Raw genomic sequence first — 21,906 nt, 5'->3', positions numbered from 1 at the left:
GCGGATGTTCGGGAGTGGGTGGGATGCTGCGGGGAGGGGGCGCGGGACAGCTCTCACACACCCTGCCCTGCTCTGGTGTCTGCTTGGCCCGAGACCGGGTCCCTGGGGGTGCCAGGCACACGCTCGTCCCGGCCAAGCACCCAGGAGCCCAGGCCCCTCCGGTGTGCGTGCAGCCGAGGCACCTTCGCCACCTCGCGTCCCACAGCTCAGACACACCAGGCCCTGGTTTCATGAATGAAATCCAATCGTGTGGTTATAAATAGCCGCCAAGGCTGCTCACGTCACGGTGGAGAGAGGGAGCGATCGGAGGCCGCCACCGCCGTTGCTCGCTCCGTGCCGGGGCTCAGGGTTCCGCCCGGTGCCCCGCCTGGCCGGGGACTGGGGGCGGGAGGAGGGCAGGGCTGGAGGCAACAGCGACGCGGGGACGAGGCCCGTGGCCTGGGCCGGGACGCGGACTTGGACGCGGCCGGGCGCGGCTGTGCCATGCTGCCTTTGTGCCACGCCGGGCGGGTGGCGCACGGCGCGCAGGGTCCCCGCGTCCCCGCGAGCGCGCGCGGCGGGGGCCGCTGCTGAGCGGCGGAGGGAGCCGGGTCTCGCTCGGCTGCAGGGTAGGTGGTTGTGTCGTGCAGAGTCCCCAGTGCAGAGCCCCAGCTCCCGATCGCCCCGCGGGTGGCAGGTGGGGACCCCGGCCCATGTGTCCCAGCGACATGTTGCGGGAGCAAGCTGATGGGAGGCAGGGGACAGTTCCCTCCCAGGCGCGTGAGCTGAAGAGATACCCGCCCCAGCCGCACCCCTAACTTGTAGCTGCTGAGAACACGTACAACAGGCACCTTAGGAGGCCGGCTGCACCAGGGCGGGTGCTGCCGCGCCCCCTGGGAAGGCGCCTTTTCCTCGAAGGACTGTGGCGGGGGAACCCGGGACCCGAGGAGCGAGGTGCTCTGATCCCTTGGGCGCTCACACTGCCCGGAGCGGTGCTTTCGGGTTCACGGTGAAGCCCCGCGCTCTCCCCCCACCCCAAGCCCTGTGACCAGGGAGTCGGTTGTGAGTTGCTGTGACAACTGGTACACGCTGCCTGTGAGGGGCTTGCACACACCTGAACTTGTGTGGGGGCTTCAGCTTACTGGGTTCACAGCCGGGTATAGGGGGAGATGTACAGAAGAGATCCACACCCACCCACCACACCCCACACCCCAAAAAAAAAACAAGCGGAAGAAAGGCAAGACTGTGTAAAAATATATCATTCGATCCCGCTGTTGGCCGTGTGGTTTCCATCCCGTCTCAAACTACTCAACGGAGGAGCAAAGTCAATATTTAGACTTGGACAAGCCAGAAAGTTAGGAGGGAGCGCCAAGCACAGGGTTTTGACTTGGCTTTGCACGTCAGCACACAAGCTGTGCCTTTGGAGCTGACTGTGTTGGGTGTGTGTGTGGGGGGGGGGGGGAGGTGCATGAAGGTTGACGCATACACACCGGCACAGAAAGCTGGGGAACTCTAGAAAGTAGCAAGCAGGGGAGTCATCCCTGACTTTGAACCTCCCTGGCCTGTGTTTGGGGGGAGCCGCTGAGCTCTTCTTGGGTGCTCAGCCTGGGGGTTCATTGGCTCTGGAGGTTCTCCACCAGGGTGCTGCTGCTCTGATTACTACAGGAGACAAAAGAAGAGACTCAAAACCATCCCAAGCTTCCAGAGGCTTTCCGCTTTGCCAAGGGCAGATAGTAAGCCATCAACAGGCTCCCAAGTTCGCTTATGAACGCTACTTTGAGACTTGGTGTTGTATTTCATCTTCTATGATAGTTTAGAGCCGGTGGTTCCCACCGTTATAAACTCAAGCTTTTAGACTGTCAAGAACATCTGCAGGTTGCTCCACAGGTGGAGAGAGCAGTCAATTATTATATTACACAAGGTTCCCCCCGAGATTCCTGGATTATATTTTAATGTTAATATGGGTATGGGTTTGACCCATCCCACCCCAGTGTGGAAGGCTTTGGACCACCATTGGGGGGTGGGGAGGGCTTTTTAAGTCTTTTAGGCTTACCTGCTCTTGTCTTCCAAGATTTCGAAGGTAGTGGGCATTTCAAGACATAGGGCTATGTGTAATCACAAAGAGGCACAGAAACTAGTTGGTATTATTGAATTAGTACTGCCACAAAAAATAATAGAAGAACCCAGAATTGCTTGCTTTGGGGTTAAGGTGATATTGTTTAAAAATAACATTTTGAAGGAAAATCTCTCGCCCCCTTCAGTGACTTCTGCATCCTAAAAAGCCTGCATCACTGAGCCTCCCATCCATTTGCAGCTAAGTGCTTTTTCTGTACCATCCCCAAACGCTCAGAAATATACTTTTGTGGATGCTATGAAATGTTAACATAGCTATTTCAGGATACACTTGACCCAAAGAAATGCCAGTTGTAGGCATGGCATCAGCCAAAATCAGGTTGATGTGGAGAGAGACACAAAGCATGCTAAAAAGCATGAGCTCCCTCGGGCTGCTGGCAGGCAGTGAGATTTCAACAGTGTTTCTCTCTGTTCCCTAGGTAAGTCCAGCTGTGAGCGGGGACTTCTGTTCTTCACTTCCAGAGAGCCAGGTCAGTGTCTTTGTGCAAACCCACAAACACAGATGGATGGTGCGGCCTCTGGTGCTGAATGTGTATTTTAGAACGGGTTTCTTAGTCTTGTGTCTTGAAAGAATTGGGTTTTTACATTGTTTATCAGAAACAACACAAGTTGGTGGTTGGTTGAAATCATTCTATTTTCTCTGTGAGGAAAACAATGTTCATGTGACCCTTGTGCCCCTCACTCCCTTCTGCTTTTTTTTTTTTTTTTTTTACTTGAAAATCAAAATGGTGCTAGACAGTTGAGGATCCTGGGAATCTGTGTGTCAGCAATGGAGACTTGAGTCAACTTCATCTTAGCCTTCAGGACATAGAAGAAAACTCAACAGAATAACAGTGGATATTTGTTGAGTATGAGTTAAAATTTGGGTAGTATTTGGTTCTGTACATTTATGTTTTTATTCTACATACGTGTGTGTGTGTTCATATAAATGGACAAACATATATATTCATAGATACACATACATGTACATATATGCATATATAATCCTGTGGTATGGGCTGGAGAGATGGCTCAGCCGTTAAAGGCTAGGCTCACAACCAAAAATATAATCCTGTGGTATGCAACCACTTTTGATTAATTTTCTTTAATTATTATCTTACTCTAAAACATAAACTCCTACTTGAAAAATTCTTCTTCAACAGGGAGTCTGAGGCCAAGAAAGGTTAAAGGATTTGTTGAACTCAGTAGCTACAGATGACCCAGTGACACTCAACGGTACAGCTGTTTCTGTAGAGTAGATCCCACTCTCTTAAGTAAAAATAGGTACTTCCTGGCATGGATCTGTTAAAGATAAGAATTTTTATCATGGTGGGGGATGAGGGGTTCTGACTCTTAAAACGTTTTCAAGCAGATTTAAGAGATAAGATGTTAGACATTTCCCATATGACAAAGTGCAGAATAAATCATGGCCGCACACGAAGGGCCAGAGGCTGATTGGGAGGCCCACAGAACTTTTATAAGACTTTCAGCATTTTCCGTTCTGTGAGATTATTTTTAATTCCATGTACCAAGCACAAGTTTTCACCTACACAGATGATAAATGAGCACTTGGGAATAGGCAGGACATAGAATTTCAAACCATCAGAGACTGGACTGTTGTTTCGGAGCCATGGAATTACAGAACCATGGAGGCAGAGACACTATTTCTTACAAGGCATCACAGCTTCAAAGCCGCCACTCTGCAGAACATCTTTGATAAAACACTACAGTGTGACATGGAGCCCTTCCAAACCTCTATGTGCCTGCAATGTTCTGCTTCCAGCAGATAGGTTTGGATACATAATAGATAAATCCCAACCCAAGTTCTGAAAAGGGCCAGTATCTAAAGTTATGGACACTTTCAGTTTGCACCCGCATTGACAGCATCTCTTGCCTCTATTTCCCCCCTTGCTCTTTGTTAAAGAATAATTTGTAACAGTTGTAAATCTTTCTCGGGGAATTTAAACACAGAGTCATTAACAATGAAGCAGGGAACAGATTACTAAGGAGATCTCTAGATGCCGTCTTTTTCATGTATTGACAACCCCAGCTCACCTAATCGAATTATAAAAGCACAATGAGTTAAGGGGTATCTTTGATCAATTAAAAGGCAGTTACGTGCTATTCTATAAGAGCTTGGTCTATAAAAGCCGTTATATCCTAGACCATTACAAGACAGATCGTATTCCATGGTTTGTATTGGGGAGCTCCCATTACAGGCCAGGACCTCACCATTAACTGATATATGGCTAGCTGTGATAAATGATATGCCATAAAAAATAATCAATATGACAATCATGAATCTATAATTTATTTAAAGTAGTCCAATTACATAATGTTGGAGCCAAAAAGAACCTTAGAATTAGCATGCTATCTCTAATGATAATTACTCAGTTAGCAGTCAGCAGTTTGCTTCTTTGGACACCAGCAGGCTTTGGTTACTGTGTGTGGCTTGTCTCTAGAAACATTTGGAACCTTGCTGGCTTCATTTGGTTAAACTGACTTGTAGAAAACACACAGACCTAAGCCTGGGAGATGGCGTGGTCTGGAAAGTGCTTGCTCTACAAACATGAGGCCCTGAACTGGATTCCCAGGACCTACCTTAAAAAAAAAAAAAAAAAAGCTGAGCATGCTTGTAATTCCATCGCTGGAGAGGCAGGGACCGATGGTTCCCTGCGGCTCCATGGTCAGTCAGCCTAGATCAGCAGATCTCAGCCTAGTGAGAGATGCTGTCTGTAAAAAAAAAAAAAGAAGAAGAAAAAAAAAGAAAGGAAAGGAAAGGAAAGGAAAGGAAAGGAAAGGAAAGGAAAGGAAAGGAAAGGAAAGGAAAGGAAAGGAAAGGAAAGGAAAGGAAAGGAAAAAACCAAGATGGGCAGTGCCTGGGGAACAAGAGCCAGAGGAGAGGTTCTGTGGCCTCCATGTGCACTGCACATGTGCATGCATGTGCGCGCGCACACACACACACACACACACACACACACACACACCTCACATACCTCACACACCTCACACACCTCACACACCTCACACACAAATCCTCACCTCTCTGTTGGTATTATGACAATAGAAGGCCTCCCTTTAGCTTCCCAAGGCTGGTAGTTTGAATTTGGTCTTTGTTCCCACCTTCTTTGACCCACCAAGGCTCTTCATCAACCTCACAACACTAAAACAAAACTTGGAGAAGGAATTTGAAATAAGTCACAAATAGCTAAGGAACAACAAACCCAGAGAGCCAGGAGTGGGATGAAGTGTGGGAGTGGAAGGAGATGAGGGGGAGAGAGAAAGCTTGGAGGGTGCCAGGAGACAGCACCCAAATGGACAGAATGGCCACAGATGGGTGATCTGGGAATTGTTCTAGTCTGCAAATCACATAAAGCCAGTGACATAAAACCAGATGCGTCTCCCAGCCCCTCTGTTCCTGGGCACCTTGGGGCAGAACTTGGGAAATGGGCCAGTCAAGACATGGGAAATGAAGGGCGAGCATGACCTTGGTCCCCCCAGACATCCGTGGCGTTGCCTGTCTTTAGGTATTCCTTCTAGCTGTGACTCAGACACAGAGGTACAAGAGGGTGAACTGCCCAGGAGTCCAGACAGAGCAATTGCACTTCTCTGCCCTGCTCTTGAGTTCATTCCGAGGGCAGTGGCAAGATCCCAGTGCTGAAGCGTTTGGACCTCAGGCTCTATCCGTCGGTGGAGCAGTTTCCTTTGAATTCTTAGCCATCCATCCATAAGGCAAAGTGAGTGGCCCCCCAAGCTCTAACAACAATGAGGACTTCTTACATTCTTCCAAGACGCCAAGCATTTGACTGCTCTATGACTGATACTCATTTTTCATTATCAATTACAATTTTACAGAAGCAAAATGGGAGGAGAGAAGGACAGGGACTAAGAGACCTTCATCAAGGAGCTAATAGGAAACAGAGCTCAAATTGATTGGACTTTAGTCTGCTCAGGGATTTGAATGCACTCTTGATGAACTCCTGGAAAGGGGCACTTTAAACTGTTGCATTCCAGGTTACTCTTGCAAGGGGAGAAACTATCTCTGTGGGGTACAGCTAGCAAGTACATAACTTGAGGTACCTGGCCATCCTGCCTGGACAAACCTGCTGACTGCAGGTCATTGCTAATGTATGTTGATGGAAGTCACAGACAAACACTCAAGTCAATGAGGGTTGAGTCATGGAGTCAGGAAAGTCCTTATAAGGTCACTTGTGTCAGCCTCGCTCTGGGGACAGAGCCCTGGCTGGCACCAGGAAAGTGATGTAACTTGACCACTCTCATAGTTAATAAGTGACTTCTCCTGAACTCAGCCCAGGTCTCTCAATCCAACCCCGGGCTCCATCCCGTTACATAACACCACCTAGAAAGTGCCAAGGCTTCTGCACACTCCAGCTTTGCCACAGTTCCAAATAGTGAGTCCAAACTACACACACACACACACACACACACACACACACACACACACACACACAGCCTAAGTCATGTTCCGCAAAGAGTGATAAGAGGGTGCCAGTGGGATGCTGATACCGCAGGAGCAAGCAGCCCTCCTTATCAGCAGAGATGTCCACACAGAACGTTCCTTTTGCTACTCATCAGAACATAGCTCTCTAAGCTCTGATCCCGCCCAGGCCATCTCAGCGGAACGACCCATCCGGAGCTTTGTAATTTTGTCTCCACTCTGGCTGCTACTAGCTGGGTGCTTTGGGTGAAATATGCTTTGGACTTCACTCTCCTTGCCCGAAAACGGCAACGGTATATAGCCTCGTCCTGCGGATTATGAGGATGTCCTGAAATCACAGGTACAGACCGCATTAGTGGGTGCTCACCAAGGTTTGCTGTCTTCTTGGCCTTCCTGGAATATCTCAACAGGAAGCACTGTAATGTATTTGGAAAGTTGTATTTTGTCGCTTAGTTTACTGGTGCCAATGTATCCTGATGCTACAAGAATAGTTACCGTAACGTCTCCTCTAGTTATCGTTTGTGTGAAGTCAGAGTGAGTGTTCTCTCTCCTTCCCTCCCTCTCCTCCCTCTGCCTTTCTCCCTCCCTCTCTCTTTCTCCCTCTCTCTCTCTCCCTCTCTCCCTCCCTCTCTCTCTCCCTCTCCTTCTCTCTCCCCCGCCTCTCACCTCTGCCTCCTTCTCCCTTTCCTTCCTACCTCTCTGTCTCCTCCCAAGGCACATCCACAGTTGCCTTTCTTTCTCCTGTGAGTCTTGAATCACGAGAGTTTCTATGAACTCTTTCATTGGTTTAGACTCTGCCCTAAACTAGATCTGGGTCTCTCATTCCCTCCCAGACTGTTAGAGCTGCTTGGTTCTAACATATTTTTTCACATGGACTTTGCATCTCCCCGCAACTGCAATATTTCCCACCCAGTAACCAAGAGAGATATCCAGAGATGGTCATGGCTCACAGAAAACTTTTGCTTTCAATTTTGAAGCATGTCAGAGTTCCCTGCTTCCTTTTCAGTTAGCGGCATGTTGAGTATTATGGTCTGCTGTTTTGGTTTTTTTTTTCCCCTCTGTGCCGTGTGTTGCTGTTAGGTGAATAGATAGGAGAGCATAACACTGTAATTTCGCCCTTCCCCCTCTGCCTGGCCTAATGATTAGCCTGGCCTAAATGACACCTCTGGGAAGCAGTTCAGCACACGCCTCTCCCCAGCTGCCACCTTGTCATGTGGCTCTTGCTGCTCTGCTCTGGACTTTTGGAACCGAGTCTTGGCAACACATCCTGTCTATCACACAGCAGAGGGAAGCTGCTGGAACTGCTTTTTACCTTCACTCATACCTGTTTTTTTCCTTCTGCATTAATAATTCAATGGCCTCAAATGGACTTCTTTTTCTTGATGGCACAGTTGCCGCTCGGTAGTTGACACGTGTGTTAGTGCAAGATGGGTGTGGCCATTGTGTGTTTCCCTGGTGCTACGAAGGCGCTAAGCTGAGACCCTGTGCCTTCCAATCACCAGTTGACGTGTAGTCCCTAACTCTCATGACTAATCTCAGATGAGTTGAGCTTTGGTTTCAGTTCTTAGCAAGGAGTTAATTTTGCTGAAACCTGGGCTCCAATTTTATTAATGTGCATGAATGGGAATGGAAATTTGGAGGGAAAGATAGTCTGATTCAGGAGCTCTGAGGTAGGACCTGGCATCATAGTCTTCCAACAAGCCAGTGAGGTTTGCAGGTAGTTACCTCAGGGTATCTCACGAGCTTGTACTGGACAGGCTGTGGCTGGACCCCTCACCTAAGTTTGCCTGCTTGAGTCTTAAACACGGAGGAAGTGGAAACAGTGGTGTGTGGGGAGATAATTGTGTCAGCTACTCTCATGGCTGTGAGAAAACTCTTGACGGGGACAACTTAAGGGAGGAAGGGTTTATATAGGCTTACAGTTTGCAGGGAGGGCATTCCGGCCAGAGTGTGAGGCAGCTGATCTAATCACATCTGCAGTCAGGAAGGAGAGCGAGATGGAAGCTGGTGCTCAGCGTGCTCTCTCCTTTTTATTCCGAGACCCCAGAGCATGGGCTGGTGTCAGCCACATCCACGATGAGTTCTCCCTCTTCAGTTAAACCTCTTCATAAACGTTCTCACTGACGTACCCAGATGCCTGTTCCCATGGTGATCCTAAATCCACTCAAGTTAACAAGAAAGATTGACCACCACAAGAACTACTGCATATGTGTGCATCAATCTAAATATTAGAGCTTCCAGGGGTTGGAAATATAGCCTAGTGGTAGAGTGCGTGCTTAACATGTCCAAGGCTCTGGGCCCAGTTCCCAGCATATGCATACATACATACCCACGCAACTGTTAATGACACCAAGACTGTAGAACAAACAATTAGCAGGCAATAATAACATTCACCATACCTCTTTATCATTAATGATTGTTTCTCACTGAATGGTACACACACACACACACACACACACACACACACACACACACACACACGAACTCTTCTGTCCACAGCCAACATACAGTTAATCTGGAAGTGGAGTTCCGTTCCCACACAAGTGTTTTGTTGTCTTTCACAATGACGAGTCAGGCAGAAGTGAAACCACAGAAGCAAAGGGCCAAGCTGCACCAAGCATTCGATGGTGTGAGGGAGTCTATGCCCCAACCAGTGGACGTGTTTACACTCTGCAAAGACATTTCCTCAGATGAACTAGTCACAATCTAACAGTGACGCACACTGCACGCTTTTTATGTTTCTCTACAGAGCAGTAAAGTGAGCCCTGACTTGTGGTGGTGGCCAGTTCCTGTGGTGTTAACGCTTCTGAGGTGACAGAGCTCAGAGATGCCACAGAAACATACTCTCCTGCAGCATTTCCACCCCACACCTAAGAACGCAGCGACTGCCTCTACGGCGTAAATTCCGCGTATATATTTTTAGTTACTCTATTCTTACTGTGTGGGTGTTTTGCCTGCGTGTATGGCTGTGCCCCACGTGGGTGCCCAGTGCCCACAGAGGCCAGAAGAAGGCATCAGATTCTTTGGAACTGGAGTTACAAGGGGTTGTGAGCTACCATGTGGGTGCTAGGGATCAAATCTGGGTCCTTGCCCAGGGCAGCCAGTGCTCTTCATGGCTGAGCCACCCCTCCAGCCCAGCATAGATTCTAATAAAATATAAAACAATCAGAAAGTGATGGCTTTTGAGGACTTGGTATAGTTTTATTTAACTGTGAGTTTCTACAACTTTTTTTTTTAATGCTGACATTTTTAATGGACTTGTCAAATTCTGCACTTTGCTCTTGTGAACTAGTGGGACCTGGCCCCAGAACACTGAGAGTTCTGTGGTTCTCAACTTTGGCCTTCCCTCGATTGGGATACCCTGAGGGACTTCCTCTCTCCGGTTTTAATCTTAGTTACAGATGTGTTCCATGTGGGTGCTAGGGATCTGAACTCAGGTCCTCACTGTACTAGCTAAGGTCTCTTGCTAGCCTACCCTGCACACTTTATAGTGCCTAGCTTCTTTCCCCCCAGTGTTGTGTATGTGAGATCCATCCTTAATGAATGCAGCAAGACTTCCTCCACGTTTGATGGTGTAGAGTGTTCTATTGGATGACAGGATCTCAATTTATTATGGGCTTATCCATTCTAGATGTAATGGATCGTTTCCAGCAGCGGGTCCCTATGAACTGAAGTGACAAGAACATTCTGGTATAGATAGTAGCATTATTCTAATCAAAACAAATCCCCCACTGACTCTACTAGGCATCAGATTTCTTTCCTGACTTCTGTCCAGCCACCCTTCTCTCCTTCTCGTATAACATGGCCAAAGCCATTGGTCCCTTCGTGGGAAAGTGCCTTTACTTCGCTAAGTCCTGAGGCCATGGCTTCTGTTGATCATAGACTGTCCTCCTGACTCTTGGCCATGCAGGGTTCCCAGCTGCCCCTCTCATCAGGGTGTCTGCACGACATCTGGCTTCACATCGCTAAGCAGGGAGAGAGTAACAGATATTGTGGCAATGGAACCAAAGGCCAAGCTTGGCAGCCGCTCAGTAAGGCTCCTAGAGAGAGGCTTCAGCTCAGGGAAATGGTTTCCCAGTGTGTATCAAACAAAAATCAACAGTGGACTCCCTTGACTGGAAGTCCACCAAGCGCTCGGCCCTGACATGACTTGGTCTGGAGATAGCGTTGCCCTTCGGCTGTTCAGCAGGTGACCCCTGCCTTTAAGGTATCATTTTGGGGAAATTGATGGAGAGAGGAGAGGAGGGGTAGGGAATAAGATGGAGGAAAAAAGAGCGAGATGGTTTTTTTTTCATCTGCTTAGAAGTGAACACATCCTAACCCTAGCTGGCATAATGCAGTCTCCTCGGTGTTTAACTGGTTGTTCAGCCATACGGCATCCTCCGCAAATGCCTATGTTGCAGAGAATTGCCCTGCGACAGCTCTGGAGGAGGTTTTCAGTGAACCAACTACAAAGCGCTGTCCGTTCCTGGTCATCTTAGCACCAGTGTCGTTATTCTCTCCAAAGTGGAATCCTGCTTTCTCCGAGAAGCGTTTTATGGCCTGGCCATCACTTTAAAGAACTGAGCAGCAGGGCTGGAGAGATGGCTCAGAGGTTAAAAGAGCACTGACTGCTCTTCCAGAGGTCCTGAGTTCAATTCCCAGCACCGACATGGTGGCTCACAACTATCTGTAATGAGATCTGGCGCCCTCCACTGTGTACATAATAAATAAATAAACCTTTAAAAAAAAAAAAAAGAATTGAGCAGCAGCACTGCCATTATAAACTCTTGACCAGGTTTTCCCAACCCGCTCTTTGCCACAGCTCAGCCACATGGTAACTCTGGAAGGTATCTGTTTAAAAAAAAAAAAAAGGCAGGGGCTGGAGAAATGGCTCAATGATTAAGAGCACTGGTTGCTGCTCCTCCAGAGGTGCTGAGTTCGATTTCCAGCACCCACATGGTGACTAATAACCACCTATAATGGGATCTGGTGCCCTCTTCTGTCATCTAGACATACATGCAAATAGAGCACTCATATACATAAATAAATAAAATAAATATATTTTTTAAAAAAAGGCTCCAAGTATAACATACATGTAGAGTTCATGGAAAAGCATCTGAAGATCACAAGCGTGCATCAGGATACACCTTCTTAAACAGTATAGCCACAGAAGGTACAGCTAGACCAATCAAGGGCCAGAATGCCAGGCAGGCCTGGAAGTGGAGGCAAGAGATTCAAAAGATTAAAGGTCATCCTCAGGTACATGTCAGTCACAGACAAGCCTAGGTTATGTGACACCTTTTCTTTTTTTGTTTTTGTTTTTGTTTTTCAAGACATGGTTTCTCTGTGTAGCTTTGTGCCTTTCCTGGAACTTGCTTTGGAGACCAGGCTGGCCTCGAACTTACAGAGATCTGCCTGCCTCTGCCTCCAGAGTGCTGGGATTAAAGGCATGCGCCACCACCGCCCGGGGATACCTTTTCTAAAACAAAAACGAAAACAAGTTGAGGGAGGTAGGAATTTGACTCAGTTGCTAAAATACTTGCCATGTAAACATAAAGACCTGAGTTGAGATCTCCAGGATCCCCACGAAAAGCTGGGTGCCATGGTGTACCCCCATATTAAGATGGGGATCCTGCAATCCCCATATTGGGATGGGTAGGGATGGACCAGCAAATTCCTGGAACTCACTGACTTAGTCTTCCATCTCCAAGTTCAGTGAGAGACCCTGCCTCAAAATAGAAGAGGGGAAGTGGCTGAGGAAGACACTGACCTCTGACCTCTGCATGCACACATATGCACATGCCCATACATATACCGCTGGCATAAAAATGTTAAAAATAAAATTTTAAGAACCACCAAGAATACCATCAACACTTGCCTGCACCTCCCACCCCACCACAGTTGACGTGTTAAATCCCACACCCAGTGTGAGCCTTTCACCAACAGACCCTGACTCTGCATTGGACTGCCACCTCTCCTGAGCTAACTAATGCCGGTTTCAGGCACATCTCTGTCACCCATGGATCTGGAAACTCATGGAAAGTCACCCTTTCCCGTACAATAATAGTGTGAAACCTGTGCATGAGTGTGCATCAGTATTTATATGCCCGTGACTTTGGAAACACAGACATGCGCACTGCATGCCAGGTTGCAAGTCCAGAGTTGCTTCCCTCTTAAGGAATGTGAGTTTCAGGCATACTGCATTGCTGACCCGTGATTAAAGTAGTGTAACGGTGGTTGATTCCTGCAGAATCCATTTGCTTTCTAACTCCTTCAATTTGTTCATTTCTGTTAGCATAAATATTTTCTTTGGATGCTCAAACTTTCAAAGCCAAGAATTCTTCCTCTTCTGCTAGAAATAGAATTGTATGTGTTTGTTCTGAGTGGCCTCAGCTGTCTTTTTATTTAGTTCAGTTTCCGTGTTTGGCATTCAGCAAAATATCATTTTGATTTCTGGTTGGTTTTGGGGTTTTCTCTTTTGCTTTTTTTTTTTTTTTTTTTTTTTTCATTTGAAAGCCTGTGTCAAAGAAAAAAAAACATGCTGGCCGCACTTTGCAAACATGTCTTTTTAAGCAGCTTAAGCATCTTCAAAAATCATTTTTAGGGGTCTGGAGAGATGGCTCAGAGGTTAGGAGTGCTTGCTACCCTTGCTCTTGCAGGGGACCTGGGTTCAATTCCCAGCACCCATATGGCAGCTTACAACTGTCTGTAACTCCTGCTCCAGGAGCCCTGACACCCTCTTCCAGCCTCTGAAAGACCAGGCACACACAGGCAAGACACCCATACACAGAAAAATTAAAATTAAACATTAAAACAATAACAATATTTTTAGGGGCTGGAGCAACAGCTTGGTGGGAGAAAGCATTTGCTATCCACGCATGAGGACCTGAGTTCGTATCCCAGGTCCCCCACGTGAAGCTGAGCATGGCCCTTTGTGCCTGTAACTCCAGTGCTATGGCCATGAAAACAGGAGACTCACTGGGCTTGCTGGCCATCAGCCTATCCTCAGGTTCAGTGAGACCCTGTCTAAAGGAAATAAGAGAATAATAGAGCAGAACACACACACACACATACACACACACACACACACACACACACACACACACACACACACACCACTCATAATAGTAATAGTTTTATCACTGGCACACTAAGTATAATTAGCAATATGTGGTTACATTATACAGTCCTTAGATTTTTAAAACCTGAAATACTTTCCTTTATACAAGTAATGCACACCGAACACAGTGGCACACACCTTTAATGCCAGCACTGGTGGTGGCAGATGCAGGTGGGTCTCTGGGAGTTCAAGGCCATCTTAGTCTACACAGTGAGCTCCAGGAGAGCCAGGGCTACCTAATAAGACCATGTTTCAAAAACACTCAAAATAAATAAAAGCAGTACTTTGTAAAGAGTACTACTGTCCTGCCATGGAAGAATGAAGTACTGACACACTGATGCCAGCCACAACGTGGATTAACTTGAAAACATTTGCTGAGGGGAGGAAGACAAATAGAGAAGACCCGAGACTGCATGACTCCATTCATGAGAAATGTCACGAGCAGGCAAATTCACCAACAGAAGGATTAGTGGTAGTCAGAGCCAGGGCGAGTGACAGCTGGAATGAACTGACATGATGCTAGGGTTTCTTTAGGGGATGATGGGCTGTCGCTGCATATGACGGTCATTGTCTAACTGGGAATATTAAATAAATAAATAAACAAACAAATAAATAAATAAACCATTAATTTTTGGGGAGTTTTTTTTTTTTTTTTTTTTTTCGAGACAGGGTTTCTCTGTGTGTAGTTTTGATGCCTGTCCTGGAACTCACTCTGTAAACCAGGCTGGCCTCGAACTCACAGAGATCTGCCTGGCTCTGCCTCCTGGTGGTTGGTTTGAAGGTGTTGCTGGGATTAAAGGCATGCGCCACCCACCGCCGCCTAGCAAATTATACATTTTTAAAGGAGTAAGATTTACAGTATGTGAATTTGGTCCCAGTGTTTTTTTAAAGGTCACCTAAATACACTGTTGAAGATGTAGAAACAAACAAACAAAAGGTGGAAAAATGTCGGGAACGGGGGACTAGGAGATGGCTTGGTGAGTAAGGTGCTTGCACACGAATGTGAGGACAGGAGCTGAAATCTCCAGAACCAATATTAAAAGCCAGGCAGGCCTGGTGACCCACCTGTGACCCTGGCCCTTGGCAGACAGAGACAGGGATGGATCCCTTGGGACAAGCTGGCCTAGACAAATTGGTGAACTCCAGGTTCATCAAGAGACCTTTCCCGGATAAATAAAATAGAGAGCGATCACAAAAGACAGCAGATGTCAACCTCTGACTGCCCCCACCACCACCACCACACACACACACACACACGTACACGCACACGCACACACACACACACACACACACACACACACACACACGCACACACACACACACACCATGTGCATCCACACACACGTACCCACACACATGCACATGGAAAGAAACGATAGGAATGAGCCCTTGCTGTTTCATATCCAACAGCAGCTACTGCTCTCTGCTCATTCTTTCCCTTCCAGTATATTCTCTGCATTATTGTGGCAATTGAAGAGATTGATGTTGTTTTCCAAGATGACAGGGACATCACGTCTACATGACTACACTTTAAGTAGTCATGCGTGAGTATGGCCACTCACTAACAAGGCCGGAGCCCAAGGAAGGTCCATTAAGGTGGCAATAGGTCTTACATAATGGATGGGAAAGGCAGGAAGCAGGCAGGCTGCGATGGCTACTCCTGCCGGAGGAAAGGAAGTATGTCCCGGGGAAAGACAGAGGGCCCGGTGGGCAGAGAGACACTCTGGTGGGTGCCAGGCAAGAGGGAGCCCGAGGGACAAGCACTCTGAGGAGATTGTTTTCCGAGTTGTGCTGTGAGGCTCACACATCCTGCAGAACACTCTTCTCTAGAATCCCTTGCCCGTGGTGGTGGGCATGCCCCATCCCTGAGACAGGGCTCCATACAAGGGAAGGATGAGGTCCCTGCCTTTAGACTATGCCTCCTTGGGCGCTGGAGAGAGCTCTCAGCTCTGCTTCCAGTCATGACCCTACTATGTTCCCCTGCCCTGCTATTTTTTGCTTTAGTTCCCTTGAATATTTGCTTTTCCTTTATACTTGCAGAAACACAACTTTTATCAACAGCCTGAGATCAGGCTTCCCGAGTATGAGGCATACAGAAGCGATTCAAATACTTCACAAGCATGATCTAATCTAATCTTCAAACAACCCTGTAGGGGGAAGTCTCTCGGTGCCGCCCGGGGCCTACGGTCTGGACAAATCTCTCCCACCCACAGTCCTGCAGCTGCTTTTTTAAAACAATCACTCAGAGGCTTATTTTAATTACAAACTGTGGGGCCTATGGCTCAGACTTCTTGCTAGCTAGCTCTTACAGCTTAACTCAACCCATGTCCACTATGTTTTGCCACCTGGCTTCGTGGCATTACCTGTTCTCCTGGCAGCAGCTCCTCTGACTCTGTCTTTCTTCTCTCTCTCTCTCTCTCTCTCTCTCTCTCTCTCTCTCTCTCTCTCTCTCTCTCTCTCTCTCTCTCTCTCAGATTTCCCACCTGGCTCCATCCTGCCCTGTCATAGGCCACTGCAGCTTTATTTGTTAACTAATGGGAGTAACACACATTCACAACATTCAGAAAGACATCCCATAGCACTTTCCCTTTTCTGTCTAATCAAAATGGAAGGTTTTAACTTTAACATAGTAAAATTACATACAACAAAACAGTTATCAAGCAAGAATTACAGTTACAATATCTAGTCTATTTGTATTTGGCAAAGTTAAATACCCTATCATCTGTCCTATCTTTGTGAGTCTAAAGTTTCATATATAATTTATCTTTTATTGTAACCAAGGAAAACTATAACTACCTAGTCTTCAGTTCCATCAAACACCCCAGAAGGATATAATATTATCTGAGTAAACAGAAAGTGCATTGTAAGCCACTTCTAAAATTCTAGAAATGACAGACATGTGGTTGCCTGGACAGTCACCCAAAGTTCCTCTGCAACATTGGGGCATCCATCTTCAGTCTACAGGCCTAGAGTCTTTGGCATATTTTTCAGTGAAGCAGGAAATTTGAGGGATTGTCTAGCCTGTTGGCAAAGTTCATCAGTCAATTCTCTCTGTATCCTGCAGAATGTGTGGCAGTTTCTTCTGTGAAGCAGGAACCTGAAGGACCATCTTGCCTTATTTTGGCAAAATTCAGTGGTCACTTTCCTATGGATCCTGTATGTCCAGTTTACACTGCATACAAGCAACCCAGGCAAGAGCAGTTTCTTACCCAAATGGCTAACTTTTGTCACAAAGAAAGCCAACTCCATATGGAGTTTCTTCAATGCCCATCATTTTCTCTAAAATAGATTGGTGCTGCCAGGAGCAGACATGTCTCACTGTTCAGAAAAGTCTGTTCTTAAAACATTTTAAATGCCATATTCTGTAGGCCTTTGAAGTATTTGAAGATTACCTAAATATATCTATGTATACCTAGAAAACTTAACTAACATGACTATAAATTTGATTATCATAGATGACTATTAATCTGTATTTCTTAATTATATATTACAATTTTAAATGAATTGCATAAACATAATACCTTAAACAAGACTAGAAATATATATAGTATAACAAAATTAACTTTAAATTTGTATTAATAAACCAAAATCCATACTAATGTAAAATAGGTAAGATTAATAATTGTTTTTTGGATTAAAGTAGATTCAATAACCTATAGTTTTATCCTATCATTTCTATATCCCCTTTTCTTTTTAGAATGAGATCCATGAATCTAATCTCCTTTGTTCAGCTTTCTTTTCTGACCATTATCCATAATAACTTATAATCAACCCACGAAAACAAATAACAAATATCTATAATTTATCTTTGGGAATTTGGATGTAGTTCTCTTATGGGAACCCTGAGAAAATTTAGGATTATGGTCAAGTCCTGACTGGAGCAGTCTGTGAGGCTAGATCATCTCAGCCAGCAGCCTTGAAGCCTTTCTGGATACAGAACTCAGAGGAAATTGCAACAGGGGCACTCTGGAACATTGAATCATCTGGGCCATCTGTTCCCACTGGAGATTTTTTAGGGAGTCTTGTTTGATCAAATCATATTAACCTGGAAGCAATCCACAGATTCTCATCTTCTGTGGAAACAAAAGCAGGACCTCTTTTCCAAAGCAACATAACCTTAGACCCAAAAGTTGAAGTCAAGATACCTTTAAAATATACATATTGGTTTAACTTAGTAGCCCCTACAGTCAAATGTCTCTCTGCAGTTAAAAATCCCAAAGACAACACAATAATATGCAGTATCCAGACTCTCTGTGTAATTTCCATGTTCAGTGACTGTTAGCTCAGTTCTAGAATCTCTTCTTAAGTTCTCTCAGGTTTTAGGTGGAAACTCTTGCCCCATGTTGGGCACCACTTGTTATGACCAATCTATGTGAGTCTATTTAATGGGTAACTGGGATTTATTAAGATATAAACTGGGGAAATACACTCATGAATACAAAACAGCTAGAGTCCTCCTCTGTTCTGTCTGGGAGTGAATGCACCTGGCCATTCAATGTCTGATCACACCAAGAAGAAGAACCTGACCTCTATCCTTTTTCTTTTAAGAGTCGTGTATGAAGGCAAGAAGCACCACCTCTTTTGGGCCATATAGCCCAAGGTCATGGGCGGAGCAAATAGCACTATACAACCTCTTAAGTGGGGCTATCCCCAATTTATAGAGAAAATGAAGGCTTGGTTTAAGGAATAGGCCCATACCTTCTGTGGTGGTACATGCCTTTAATTCCAGCAGTTGGGCGGCAGAGGCAAAGGCAGGTGGATTGCTGTGAGCTCCAGGCCAGCCAGAGCTACACAGTGAGACATGTCTCAAAAGAAGGAAGTGATGGCAAGGAGAAGAAGGAGGGAAGGAAGAGAGGGAAGGAAGGAGGGAGGGAATAGAGAAGGAAGGAAAGGAAGGAAAGGAAGTAAAGGAAGGGAAGGAAGGAAGGAAGGAAGGAAGGAAGGAAGGAAGGAAGGAAGGAAGGAAAATCCCCAAGATCACACAACAAGCTTTTTTGTTAATTCTCTCCCCTCTTGCTATCAATTTTGGTTGCTTTGTTGTTGTTGTTGTTGTTGTTGTTGTTGTTGTTGTTGTGTGTGTAGTGTACATGTGTGTATATACATGTGTGGAACCCAGAAGTTGACAACAGTTGGCTTCCTCCATCACATTACTCATGGTCTCACCAGACTGGATGTAGAACCTGCAGATTCTGCTAGCATGTCTGGCCAGGGAAGCCCTAGAGTTCCTCCTGCCTCCACTTTCCTGGTGCTGGGATTATAGGCACTCACTGCTGAGCCCAGAGTTTTGGTGGGTGCCAGGGATAGAACACGGATCTTCCTGTCTATGCAGCAAACTCTCACCGAGAAAGCCAATTCCTCAGACCCTGACTTCTGCTATTCTTAATAAACACTCAATAGATATGTCTTCTAAAAGTGTTGGACATTTATGGAGCTATTTCCTCAGCTGGATGTTTGGGGAAGCAGTCCCTTCATGTCATAAGAGTTCAGGTGGCCGTGGTTATAAAACTTTCCCTTTTGAGTCATTAATTTCTTTGTGGTCGAGATATTTGGTCCATAGAATTTGTACTTTGTGTGTGTGTGTGGGGGGGTCAATCTTCATGATCTCACACGTGCTAAACACACTTGAAGGGAGGTTCGCTGGCTCCTTTAGATTTGAAAACACCCAGGAAGCCTGTCGACTCTGCTGCTTGTCACTCAAGCCCCACGCCTGATGCTCGTTCATTTTCACTCTTCCTCTGACATTGATTGGCTTTGATTTTTCAGCCCACAGGCTTCAAGTACTCCTGCGAGCTTTCCCTTGAACTCGCCGTTTTCTTCCTGTGTACCGTGTGTGTGCCCTTTGATTTATTAAGATTTGTTATCGCTTTGATGTTTCTGTTAGGAATCGCCCTTTTTTTTTTTTTTTTGCTTTCCAAGAGATAAGTTTTGTACATACACAATGCCGTTGCCTGATTCAGATTGATTCGGCTGTCTGGTTGGTTTTCCTGTCTCCTAACATATCCCAGGCTGGCCTGAAACCCCTTCATCCACCTCTCAGCACTGGCACTTGTTGTTCATGACCCTGCCTGCTTACTTGGCCTTGCCCCCTCTCCTCTGGTCTATCAAGTTGTTCTTTGCTCCCTCAATTCTTCGGAACGAACACTACCTGGGAGATGTGTTTTGACATCAAGCCTTTTGGTTGTCTGCTACCCCATCTCGGCCTTCAGTCCTTTGAGTAGAAGGACTTCTGGTGTTCGGCCTGCCCCTCACATGTCCTGCTACATTCCCACGTCTGCCATTTATTACCACCCAAGTTTTGTTTTGTTTTTGACGCGGAGCCCCTTATGTCATTTACAGGCTGCCTTTACTTCTCTTGTTTCATTAGCTGCATGACCTCATTTGCTGTTTGCTTACATAGTTGAGCTTCATTGGTATTGGTCACATCTTTAATTTTCTTTTCTTCTGTTATTTCTCATAGAATATCCAGGGTTTATAACAGGCCTCATAGGTCTTCCTCCATCCATTTAAAAAAAAGACAGAAGGAAGGAGAGAGAGAGAGAGAGAGAGAGAGAGAGAGAGAGAGAGAGAGAGAGAGAGAAAGAGAGAAAGAAAGAAAGAAAGAAAGAAAGAAAGAAAGAAAGAAAGAAAGAAAGAAAGAAAGAAAGAAAGAAAGAAAGAAAGAAAGAAACCCTAATGGTTGAGGATTGAAGTATATGCTAAGTCCCCCTAGTTATCCTCTGGTTATCCTTAGCTCTGTCAGAGTCTGCAGCAGCCATCCAGTTCCAGCGAAGACGGAAGTTAATGAATATGTTACAGATGGAGAGAGACTCTAGAAGTGAGATAAGAACACGAGTGAGCAGTGTGGCAGCTTGTTCACACTTGGAAGGCGCCCCTCCCTCCACCCCTCCTTACCCCGGCCTCACAGCGGCTCCCCTCACAGCATCTGGATAGAAAGGCCTGGGCAAGCAGGCAAGTAGAGGGACACTAGGATAGTACAGGAATCCCCCTGCCATGCTCAGATCTCTCTATCTGGCCATCTTCAGTAAGAGGCCACGGGGCTGCTCCATGCTGAGGGCAACATGTCCATCTCTCAGAGGCCCTCTAATGTCCCCGCAATCTGTTTTTCCAGCCATGGTCGTAGTCATCCCAGCCCTCGTGATTCCACCATGGTTATTTATGTGTGATGAAGAACATGCTGCTTGCTGCTGGGACCAGTTCCTTCCCTTTGAAAACGGGCAGGCCACAGGCCACGGGCCACGGGCCACGAGCACATTTCTTGCTTGGCTCCCTGGAAGAGATTTGGCAGGCGTCCTTCAGCTTCTGGTGGACAGCTACTCCTCGTCCTCCTTTCTGATACTGTTGTTGAAGCCGGCTAACTGCACTTTATGGCCTGGCTTCCCTATCTGTCACCCGTCCTTCTCCATATCTCACTGGTGCCTATGCCTCTTCTTCCTCCTTTCTAGCCAGGTCCACCAGACTCACAAGAAGGGTCTGAAAACCCTTTGGATTGGGTGCTAATGCCTGAAAGGAAATGGGAACTTTACTGTAGCTCTCTATGTAAATATTATTAAAGTTTATAAATGGGTGGTAGGTGTTGGGGCACAATAATCACTAAGTTCTTTTATTGTTTCCAACCAAATAATGCCCTTAGTGCCTCTTGCCTGTATTTGTTGGTACTCTTTTTTGGACCTTGACTTCCCATTCTGTGAAGGGACCTAATTTTGATCCTCATGGTTCCCTGTGGCCTGGCTTCTTCCTCCAGATCATTGGCTGCATTGGTCCAGGAGGGTGGAGGGAACAGAGATGGGGAACAGGATTTGGACAGCTGTGGGTTTGATGGAGACAGACCTCCAGGAGACAGACTTCAGTGAATCAGCTCAGCTCTATCCCAGAGTATAAGGAATATACAGCATTGGGGAGCCTGGGGACAAACCTTAATTTGCATTAAGTGGCGTGCTCCTATCACAAGGCTCCCAGCACAAGTCTTAGTTATCATTAGTTATCATCGTATGTGCAGTAGGGGAGTCTTCTAGCAGGAATCTGTGCCAAGGGTCAAGCTAAAGATATATCAGGCATCTGGCTTAGAGACAGCTTTCAGATAAGGTCAGTCCTCCGGGCCCAGGGACATTCTCCAGATAAGAGCAGGTAGAGAACAGGAAGTTTCTCTGGGGAGGGAGGGCGTCTCCATGCCTTCGAACTTCTGGAAAAATCTGCCAGGCCACAATAGGTTGCAACCTCTGACCTGTCAGCAAGGCCTTCCAACAGTTCCCATGGT

The 21,906-nt window shown here is 46.4% G+C and overlaps 1 protein-coding gene across 8 annotated transcripts in view; it reads left to right on the top strand.

Moving 5' to 3' along the window:
* Positions 1–21,906, top strand: part of Rhobtb1 (Rho related BTB domain containing 1) — a 128,606-nt gene that overhangs the window by 50,210 nt on the left and 56,490 nt on the right. For 4 of the 8 annotated variants that reach the window (XM_015987720.3, XM_076557043.1, XM_015987723.3 and 1 more), the window contains one exon: positions 2,532–2,582. The exons of 2 other annotated variants lie outside the window; for them this stretch is intronic. The gene's annotated coding sequence lies outside the window, so the exon portion shown is untranslated. Of the gene's footprint in view, positions 1–471; positions 609–2,531; positions 2,583–6,616; positions 6,891–21,906 lie in introns of those variants that run through there. 2 more of the 8 variants (XM_006994209.4, XM_006994210.4) reach the window with 2 other exon arrangements.

Source organism: Peromyscus maniculatus, chromosome 21 (assembly GCF_049852395.1).
Source record: "Peromyscus maniculatus bairdii isolate BWxNUB_F1_BW_parent chromosome 21, HU_Pman_BW_mat_3.1, whole genome shotgun sequence".
NCBI lineage: Eukaryota > Metazoa > Chordata > Mammalia > Rodentia > Cricetidae > Peromyscus > Peromyscus maniculatus.
The sequence above is the reverse complement of the archived record's forward strand: the minus strand, read 5'-3'. Positions and strand labels throughout refer to the sequence as shown.